Source organism: Lissotriton helveticus, chromosome 9, assembly GCF_964261635.1.
Source record: "Lissotriton helveticus chromosome 9, aLisHel1.1, whole genome shotgun sequence".
Classification (NCBI taxonomy): domain Eukaryota; kingdom Metazoa; phylum Chordata; class Amphibia; order Caudata; family Salamandridae; genus Lissotriton; species Lissotriton helveticus.
The window spans coordinates 789,278,783-789,288,813 of record NC_136070.1 but is presented as its reverse complement, the minus strand read 5'-3'; positions in this window follow the sequence as shown (position 1 = coordinate 789,288,813).

Sequence of the window (10,031 nt, the reverse complement as noted above, 5' to 3'; positions counted from 1 at the left end):
ACAGGTAGGAGAAGACACACACCCGAAACCTGTGGGGGAAGAAAAAATGATTAGATATATTACAAACAATAACAACGTAAGTTAACTGCTGCATACATTTTAAGAAATAACAAACGGATCAAAAACCAGAAGATAAAACATGAGAATATTGGAACCAGAAACAGAGTCTGAACGTAATCTAGCTGGAATTAAATGATGAAGTAGTCTCCATTGTATCAGTATGGTGAGAGTACAGGAAGCTCTTCAACTTAATTGGATCCTCATAGGTGGTAGTTTTATTATTAAATGTCACTTTAAACAAGCAAGGGTGAAAAAGACCATATCTTGCACCTAATGAGCGTAATTGCGGCTGCAATGCTAAAAATTCTTTGCGTCGATCAGCCGTCGATTTGGAGTAATCCTGGGAAAAGAACAGAGAATTTCCTGACCAAATTATACGATTCATTGCCCTAACTGCTGATAGAATCTTTAAGAGGTCAGTATATTCCAAAAAGTACAAGATCACTCCTCTCGGTTTGTGTGGCGACGAAGAAGATGTTTGACGCATCGGTGGACCTAATCTGTGAGCTCTCTGTATATTCAACATGGTTCCCTCAGGTAGCTTAAGGAGCGTTGGAAGAAATGATTTAAAGAAGGTGGGTGGATCCGAACCTTCTGTCCCTTCAGGAAGACCATAAATTCGAAGGTTATTCCGTCTATTTCTGTTTTCCAACTGCTCAACCTGTTTGTGAAGTTTGGAGACCTGTGAACTAAGAGATTCTACTTTAGAAGTAGATGAAGATAAAGAGCCAAAGTTCTGCTCTAGCGTATTGACTCGTTGATCCATTTCTGACCATTTGTCAGAGAGCATCTGAAGCGTGGATTTGGTCTCTTTCATAAACGGACGTAGAGCTCTAATCTCCTCTAGTATTAGATCCATTGTGACAGAAGCAGTCTGTTTAGGTGGAGAGGGAGGATCTTTTTTCAATCTTTTTGTAGAGGCTTTGGAAACAGTAGAAACTGAGGCAATCTGTGAAGGCAATGCACCTTTGGGCGATGAAGCAACTGAATCCTCCATGGATAAACAATTATAGCGTGAGCTGAGATGAATTAAAGATTTTCGAGGAGAAGGTGTAGATATCTGTACAGTTTTAGATGTCCTGCCCATAGAATTGAGAAAAACAGTCCAAAGGCAAAGAACAGCAATGCGTAGAAGAAGAAATTCCGTATTAGGAGCAAAAATAACGTGAACCCAACATTGGGGTAAACTGCCTTAACACTGTAAGCGTAACAATATTAATACAATAAGAGCAAAAAAGATCCTGTAGAAACATAGCATGTTTAACCTACCCATGCAATAGGAAGAGATAAAACCTATAGAGAAAAGGTTATGTAAAGCTGCAAGGTATAACGTTAGTGCGAATTACACCTAATAATAGTGGGCAAGGCACACTGTAACAGAATTTGCAGGCATTTGGCGCATGACAGAATATCAAAACATACATTTACCAAGAAGCATGAAGTGAAGTATAAAAGTGATATCTGTTTGCTTAAATGGAAGAAAATATATGTATGAAATGTAAGTCACCACAATGCATTACAAGAGTGTGTCTATGCCCAAGTAAACCATACCACCTACTTAGCTTAATACCATATCCAAGAGAGCCACTTTAAATAAAGAATCTCGTAGCACACTCATATAACAGTGTAGGTTCTGAGAGAAACACAATTAAGAAATGCTGATATTTGCACATACACATATTAGCAACACAAAAACAAGGTTACTGAAATGCCCATGTAAAGCCTGTTAATACAAGTGCATGGGAGTAATGTCCAAATTCAGTTTTCTACATGACTTCTAGTGTGAAACATTCATAATCAGTGAAGTACGGTCAGTAAATGAATAAAACATTGCTCCTTTTGAAGAAATTCAGGTACAATGGAAATAATTTCCTCAGTGCGCAGGCTGCTTTGAAGCCACAATTTTCATTCAGTTAGTCGGGAAGCGATATGTTTCACAGAGTGAGCAATGCGATGCAAAGTGAGGCAATTAATCACTGCAAAGTTTAAATGAAGAGTTCTTCTCACTTTAGTTCAGTTTGTTAACCTGCATATATCTGCGCTGCCAGAAAAATTCCGAACTGAAAGGAAAGCTGGGTTCCCCAGCGCACGGCAGTTAGGCATCTGTCACAGATACTTCAGCTGTGAGCGGAAAGGTTAATAAAAGGTCAAAGCTTGCCAGAAAGAACACGGAAATACTTCCATTTAGAGGCTCTCACATTCCGACCTTGATTTATGCAGTTTTGACGACCTCCAAGACTCGGGTGAAGCCAGAAAATCCCTCGGAAAGCCCCGTCACCTCAAGGGAGCCACAGGAATGCCGCCATCTTCCTCGGGCGCAAGCCACGCCCCCCATATAAAGTGTATTTTAATGTAGAAGGATATTATGCATTAAGAAGCAATGCGCAGTACTGCAATATTGTCTGAATAATATATGTAGATTTAAAAAGGCCTGTTAGACTGCTGGTGCAGACTTTAGTGGTGGTTGCAAATATATTTTGCAGTTCAACCACTTTGAGTTCTTGTTTCCCGGTGGTGTTACTAGGGCACAGATTCTTAAGATGTTCCTGTCTCCTTTTAACTATTATAGTATAGTGTTTTGGTTCTTCTTTCACTTTCGGATTGAATTGATGGTTCGAGGTTTTGCAACATTTTTATTATTTGGGTTCTTCCCTACGTCCCTAAGAAGTGTACTAGATTTCCTGTTTTCGGGATGTTTGTATACATATGCTTCAATATTCATGTTGCCACCACCTCATGTCTGGTTGGAAGAAAAGAGAAAATAAAAGTAAAACAGAGGGGAGTACAATTAGTTCCCTTAGATTTCATCTATAGGCAGACTGCAACAGGAAAAGGTGTCATGCCAAAGGTCCTACTACAATTTTCCCACACATTTGGATCACAGCTGGACCATGTGTCCATTATGATATTAAAGCAGCAACAAATTTCAGCAATGCCTGAACGGACTACTAATCACTGAACAATTAATAAATGTATCAGTCACATCAACCAGACCTCAAAGTGACAATGTAATTATGAAAGCAGACATATATTTGTATAAGTTAGTGCGCGCTGCAAAGTTTCTTTCTACTCAGGTATCCAAGCAAAATGAGAAGAACTGCATCATTCTTGAGCTCCAATGTGTCCATCCTAGAACATTTTAAAGTTATAGACTCTTCACCAACATCTGTCTGCATTGTCGAGAGGAAGGCATCGTGTTTCCATTGACTGTCAAAGATGAAGTATGGTACGTGACAGTATGGCGCTCATGACTCCCTTCACAGCAACATGTGGTACAGTCAGATGACAACAATAGGTAGACAGAAGACTAAGGAGTACTGTTATATGACTCATACACTCCCCATGCAGTAGGCGCAGATAGACTGATTTTCCTAGGGAAGTATTAACACAAACTGTAGAATATCTCCTACACCTGTTCCTCTACAGAAAACAGGGACACGTTCAGATTATTGAGGCCACCTCCTCTGAAGTGTTTGTAAATATAACAGTATGGGACAACACCCCAATGTTGCACAAGGTTATCACTGACAATTGCAAAATAAAAGGGAAGGTAACAAGGATATTTTAGATAGGTGTTCCTGATATGGACCTTAGTGTAGCTTTTTGTAGGAAAAATAGGTTTATGATAACAGGATCACTATCAGACTATCATGGCTCTTTGCCCCACACCATACATTGCCCATGCCAGAACAGAACAGTTTTACATTTCTACAAATTTATGTCCATGACAAATGGAGTGCTCCAGGTTACTTGAGGTATAGAGCAGCGCCATTAGGGCCACATAGGGTAGATTAGGATTATGAAGATCAGATAGACTGGAAGTATACTTGGGGTGGGGAAAAATGTCCAAAATGATAAAATGATTACAAATTAAAGTCACCTCTTCTCTGTTTTCTAGGAAATGGCATGGTACCTGTTGGGCCAACTCTGGATGCAACTGCACCATTTTTAATTCAGACATTAAATATGGCACCTCCAGCCTAATAGATTTTTACTGGGCCTGCGGAGAACTTCTCTATCTCCAACAGCCTCCTTGAAGGAGCAGCCTGTGCTCACTAGAACAATGCTCAAAGTGTCCCTGATCATTCCAGCAGCCAATATCTCTCATATCCGTGCCCATCCATGGCTCTGTTACCTTGCTCCACCGACATTGGCAGTATGCTGAGTACTAAGGGTGGACAGCTTTCAAAGACATACCAAAGGAGTTTTGCCTATTGAACAGGGTCAAGCTCTTTTTTTCCAACACCATCATTGTGGTGTTCCAGATCAAGGCTAGTGCCCTCTGGCTTCGAAATATCAAGAGGAGGGTATGCCTTCGGATAAGGAGCTTGTGCTGCACATTGCCAACAATAAAGAAAATGGCTCCATCACCAAAGCCGTCAACTACTTGAACAAGATAGAAAAGAAAAGGATTGCTGGAGGTGGTGCCATAGCAGACACAGCCACTGATTGGTTAAATTTTGACTGGATAGCTTTGTGGCTGTTCTAAAAATGTATGCTGTTGCTCTTTTTGTTACGTCCTACAGAGTATGTCATTGTGTAAAATTTTTGAGTACTAAAGTAGTAGGGATGGTACATGCCAAGACAGGTATATAAAGGAAGTCCATACGTAGGGACAGTGGACAAGGGAATAGGGATAAATTAGCACTATTACAGATAGTTGAGCTCACATCGACTGGCTCACACTTGTTGCAGGCCCCTCCTGACGCCCACTACCAAGTACCTACCACTCCCCCACTTCCCCCTGGTTGACACCTCGTAGGGGAGGATCCTAGTGTAGATCATTATAAACCCCTAGCTGACAGGCCTGAAGGACAGTTTATAGCGTTACGGAAGATACAGGAGAGCCAATGTTCTAATATGAATGACACCCCTGGGATACACCAACTAGAAGGAGGGCCTGAAAGGTATGCTGTAAGAAATTTGTTCAAGAATGAAAAAGAGGAGGGAATGAAGCAGGGTCCAGTTTTACCATATAGTGCCCCAGGCCCATGCTGTCTACACCTGAAGCATGAGACCCTGATAAGGCCCCACCAGCCAGCATACAGAGTGGTGTTAAGTTGACCATACTGTCTCAGTTGTTCTTTTAATGTAGTTGGCCCAAAATGCCTCTCTGCTGAAATACAAGTTATTTCTTCTGTGACACACAAGAAGGTTCTGCTCTGTCTTTTCGTAAACAAGTCACCCAGGCCCCCACTCCTTCAAGGTGCTCTTCTTCTCTTACACCAACATAGACACCGCAAGAACAGGGAAATTCCTGAGCTAAGAGGAACATCACGCGAAACCTGATGGTGGGGCCACTTGCCACCTGTCAATCTTTCATATTATTGTATTTTGCATTATGATTTACGGTCAAACATCAAGTGACCTTTTGGTAAAATTTTGTAGTGTGGGTGTCATTTCTGTGTTCCTAAATATTTCACGAGAAGTGACCAAAGTGTGTCATTTTCTGTGGTCAAAGCCCCTTATAATGTCGTGATTCTGTGGTCAATTGTTCTTTATTGAAAGAGTATAAAGATCTGCTCCTCAGTCCATTCACCGGACTACCTTGCTGAAATGACCCCATGGGTTATGACGCATGTGTGGTCTCCTTCAGACATCTATCTAGCATCTTTGGCTGGAGCTATAATGCTTATTGTATTTTGAAATTGTCTCTTTCTCTCTTGCATATTTTCTAGTGTATTCTGAATGACATTTCTCTATGCAAAAGTTTCATTGATCATGAAATGTATTTCTCTCCTTGCATTATTTTAACATATATCCTTCTCATTGCTATTATTAAGAAATATATTTCTCCCATAGCACCTATCAAGAAAGGTATTTTTCTTCTTGCGTTCTTGCATGTATTGTGACAATTGTCTCTCTGCGTTCATTATCATGAGAAGTATTTCTCTATGATTTTAAGTCTCATTGCAAAAGACATTCTTGACAGTGTTGCATACGTTTAATACATTCACAAATGTTTATCCTCTCGTTCCTGTATTCCTGTTGTTCTAAAAGCATTCCATTATATGCTTTTGTTATATTTCTAACATGTATCCTTTGCCATTTAGTATTTGCTAGGACACAGCATCTTATTATTGCATTATTATATATTATATTATTATATTTTCTTTACGTTTATTCTTGAAGTGGTTTCAGTGTAATAAAGTGCAACAAATCCTGATTCAATCCCTGCCTCTTACACATATGTTTTCTCATATTAGACAGCACACCCCGGCACAAATTAATCTGCCCCAGTTTCATATGAGAAATTCCACCCTTTAACATCTGGAGGTGCCCCATGGGAGAAAATATCACCCTCTAACAGTGTTCCGCTAAACATGGGAACATCATGTAGAAAATCTAGAAGCCGTTTTAGGCAGCCTTAGGTCTGCTTTCCTTACTGCTAATCATGAAAAATACATCCTGGACGCAAGTTCTATACGTTAATTGGGGTATTAAAGAACTTTCACGACCCCCCCAAGAAGGGTATTAGAGCATTTCTGGGCCTGGTCGGGTATTATCTGCGCTTTGTTCCTCATTTTGCCGAGATTGCAGCCTTCTTAACAGACTTTTTGTCCAAGAACTATCCAGCCCAGATAAAGGAGCAGTTACCATGCCATTAAGGGAGTTTCGAGAAATTAAAGGGATTGCTGTGTGGAGACCCAGTGTTGACCTGCCCTGATTTTATGAAACAGTTTGTTCTACAAGCAGATGATTTGGATGTGGGCTTGGGTTCTGTTCTTTCCCAGCCAGATGTGTCAGGGGACTTATATTCTGTGGTGTTCCTTAGCAGGAAATTGTTGCCTCACGAGTTACACTACCCTACAATGGAGAAGGAATGCTTGGCGCTTAAATGGGCTATGAAGTCATATCAATATTATCTGTTCGGCCGTTCCTTTGTGCTGTTGACTGATCATGCTTCTTTGGTTTGGTTGGCTAGACATAAAGATTCTAACACTCGTGTTTTGCATTGGTTCTTAGCCATGCAACCCTTCTCTTTCCAGATCTGGCATCTACCTGGGAAGCTGCAGGGAGCTGCTGATTTTCTTTCCCTCTCTCCTGTCCCTACATGGCCCGATCGTTCATGCCTGGATGGGAAGTACTGTAGCGTGCCTGACATCCTTCAGCGACGCAAGGACCCCGGGGGCACTAGACAAGGCATACTAGCATTTCTCTTCTTTCTGACCCGGAAGAGTTTGCCTCGACACCTCCGGATTGGTTGTGTGAGGAGGCAGGCAACGCTCATATGGAGACGGAAGCTCCGCTGGGTTGATTTTGGAGGTTTGAAAGAAGGTGAGCAGCAGTGCGAGTGACACAAATGAAGGAGTACCAGACGTGGCTACGGAGGCCGAATCCTGACAAGAAAGAGAGAAGATGCCGTTATGGTGACGGCTTCACTGAGTGCGCGGCCAGGAGGAAAAGAACCCAAGGGCGGACGTACGGGACTAGACCGCCGGGACTCTGGATGGGTGTCCTGGCCTTAGGCAATTGTGGCACAATTCCCTGCATTTCCTGGGGTTGGGCTTGTACTGGGAGTATGGTTGGGTCTATGTGAGCTTGTTTTTGGCACTGGGAAGGTGCGGGATACCTAAGCTTCAGCCGTCTGTACTGTTTTGTACCACATAGAGTTCTTATAGTTCTGTGGAGAGCAAGTTAGTGAAACAGCACGGATATCACCCTCCCTGTACTTCGTAAAGGAAATTCCTGTTCTTTTTTTGTTTAAACCGGCACTGACGGCCTGTTCTTTTTCACTGAGGTGTTTTCTTGGTGAAGGGAGAAGGCAGTAGGTCTTGTAATTTGGTTTCCACTCGAGGGTGCGGCAAGACCGAGAGAACTGGAAGAAGAAAGGGGAAGAGAGGTCTGTTGTATCTCACTTATGCCACCCCTCCCGTGCCCCTGCGCGTGGTACCTTCCCCTCCCCTGCGCATGAGCTCCCTCCGTGCTCTCCCCTCCCTGATTGGTCCCCCCTACATTCCATTCCCCCCTGGTTCACCACCTGTGACATCATCTGTCATAACTGATGTCCCACTGACCCACGCACCACCTTCGGTGTGGGGCTGTTTCTAATAAACTTATTCTGAGGAACTTCTACTGCTTCCTGTCTACTTCTTAACAGTGGCGACGAGCGGAACTACAGCCTCACACCGTGGTACATTTAAGAAACAGCTGACGGATTGAAAAACTTAAAAGAAATCTGTAATCAACCAACAGATCGAGACAAATTACTCCTACCTTGTGGAAGCTGTTTCGTTTTTGGATTGAAGAAGGGACTGCCTGATTCTGGTGCCTTGTCATCGTGAGTGGATTAAGACGACAGCCACATACCTCGGAGGTGGGTTTCCCGGCCTTATGCTGTGTCGAAGGATGTGGAAGCGAATTCCTTCTGCCGAGATTTGAGTATCTCAGGACGTGCGGTGCCTTGCGGTTCTTTCATGATTCGTCTTGGATGAGGGAAGCAAGCCATTCGGGACGTGACAGCTGCAGCGTCGCACGGAGGTAGGGTCGCACGGCACTTAGGATTTTCCCTTCACGAGTGTCGCTTGTGGGTGCCCGACGTTGTCTCTGGACAGCGGTAGTGCTTGCGCGAAGTAATTCTAGTCAGCTGTGTTTGCGCTTGCCGTGCGCATTCACCAAGGAAATTCCTGTCAGCTGTGTTCGCGCCTCAAATCAGCCACATATGCGCATACCCGGCGACGCGTGACGTCACTGAAACGCAGCGTTGGAGGCCATTTTAAAAAAAAAATAATTGAAATTGATCGTGCTGTTCGAGTTTCTGTGTTCGAACCATGGCCAACGCTGAGTATTTTTGGAACATTGCGGAATGTGTATAAAAAGAGGCCAATAATAATATAGGAGAAACTCGAAGAATCAAGCAAATTACAAAGGACTGATAGTAATTTGGGCCTTTAAGAAGATATACTAATCTCAGTAAAAGTGACAATTTATAAGTTTTGAAGGTGACAGCTTCAACACACACTCTAAAAAAAAAAGGGGTAGAGCAATCAGGAACAATTCCAATAAGGGGTGCATAAAGTGACATTCACAAGTACATCAGTAACTTGATCTAAGCTACTCTTAAAAATAAAAAAAGAATTTGTACAGTGAGAAATTGAGCAAGAAAGTTTTCTATCGCTATGTGTGCTCTTAGTTCCTTGAATCTTTCGCAACCTCAAGCGTTCCTACCTCTAAAAGGTGCACCATGCATGCCTTGGAAAGAGTGGAAAGAGTACCTTATTAATTATATTGAGACAGTGGAAGATGAGGATTTCACGGCTGTGAAGAAGAAAAAAGTACTGTTGTACTGTTTAGGTCCAGGCGGAGTTAAGACCTACAACAACATAGAGAAGAAAGTGAGATCGGGTGATGATGTATATCAGCATGCCTTGGATGATCTAGACGATCACTTCTCGCCTATTGTGTGTGTCGCTGTTGACCGGTATAAATTCTCAAGAAGAAAGCAAGGGAAAGATGAGAGCATTGAAGATTACGTTGCTGCCTTGAACACCTTAGCCTTAACCTGCAGATTTGGAGCACTGCAAGAAGAGTTTGTGCGTGATCAAATAATTATGCACGCGAGCAACCCCAATATCCAGGACAAACTTTGGGTTAATGGAGAGGCTTCTTTGAAGGAAGTTGTTGCTCTTGTCAAGAAAGCTGAACTTACAGGCAGATGCGCCAAAGCAGTTATGGATGAACCAGTGGAAATTAAAGCTATAAGGTCCTCTAATGCAAGCAAACTAAAACAGAAAGGAAACAAAAGAGAAGTGAGACATGAATATCACAAAAGAAGTGAACCAAGCAAATCAAAACAAAGCAGTGAGAGGCGTGTTAATACAAGAGACAATGATCTTCCTGAACTTAAATGCTATCGTTGTGGGTCTCCTACCCATTTAGCTGATTCAAAAAAGTGTCCAGCTATACATCAAAAATGCTTGTCATGTGGAATGACTGGACACATCGCTAAGGCATGCAATAGGAAATTTTAT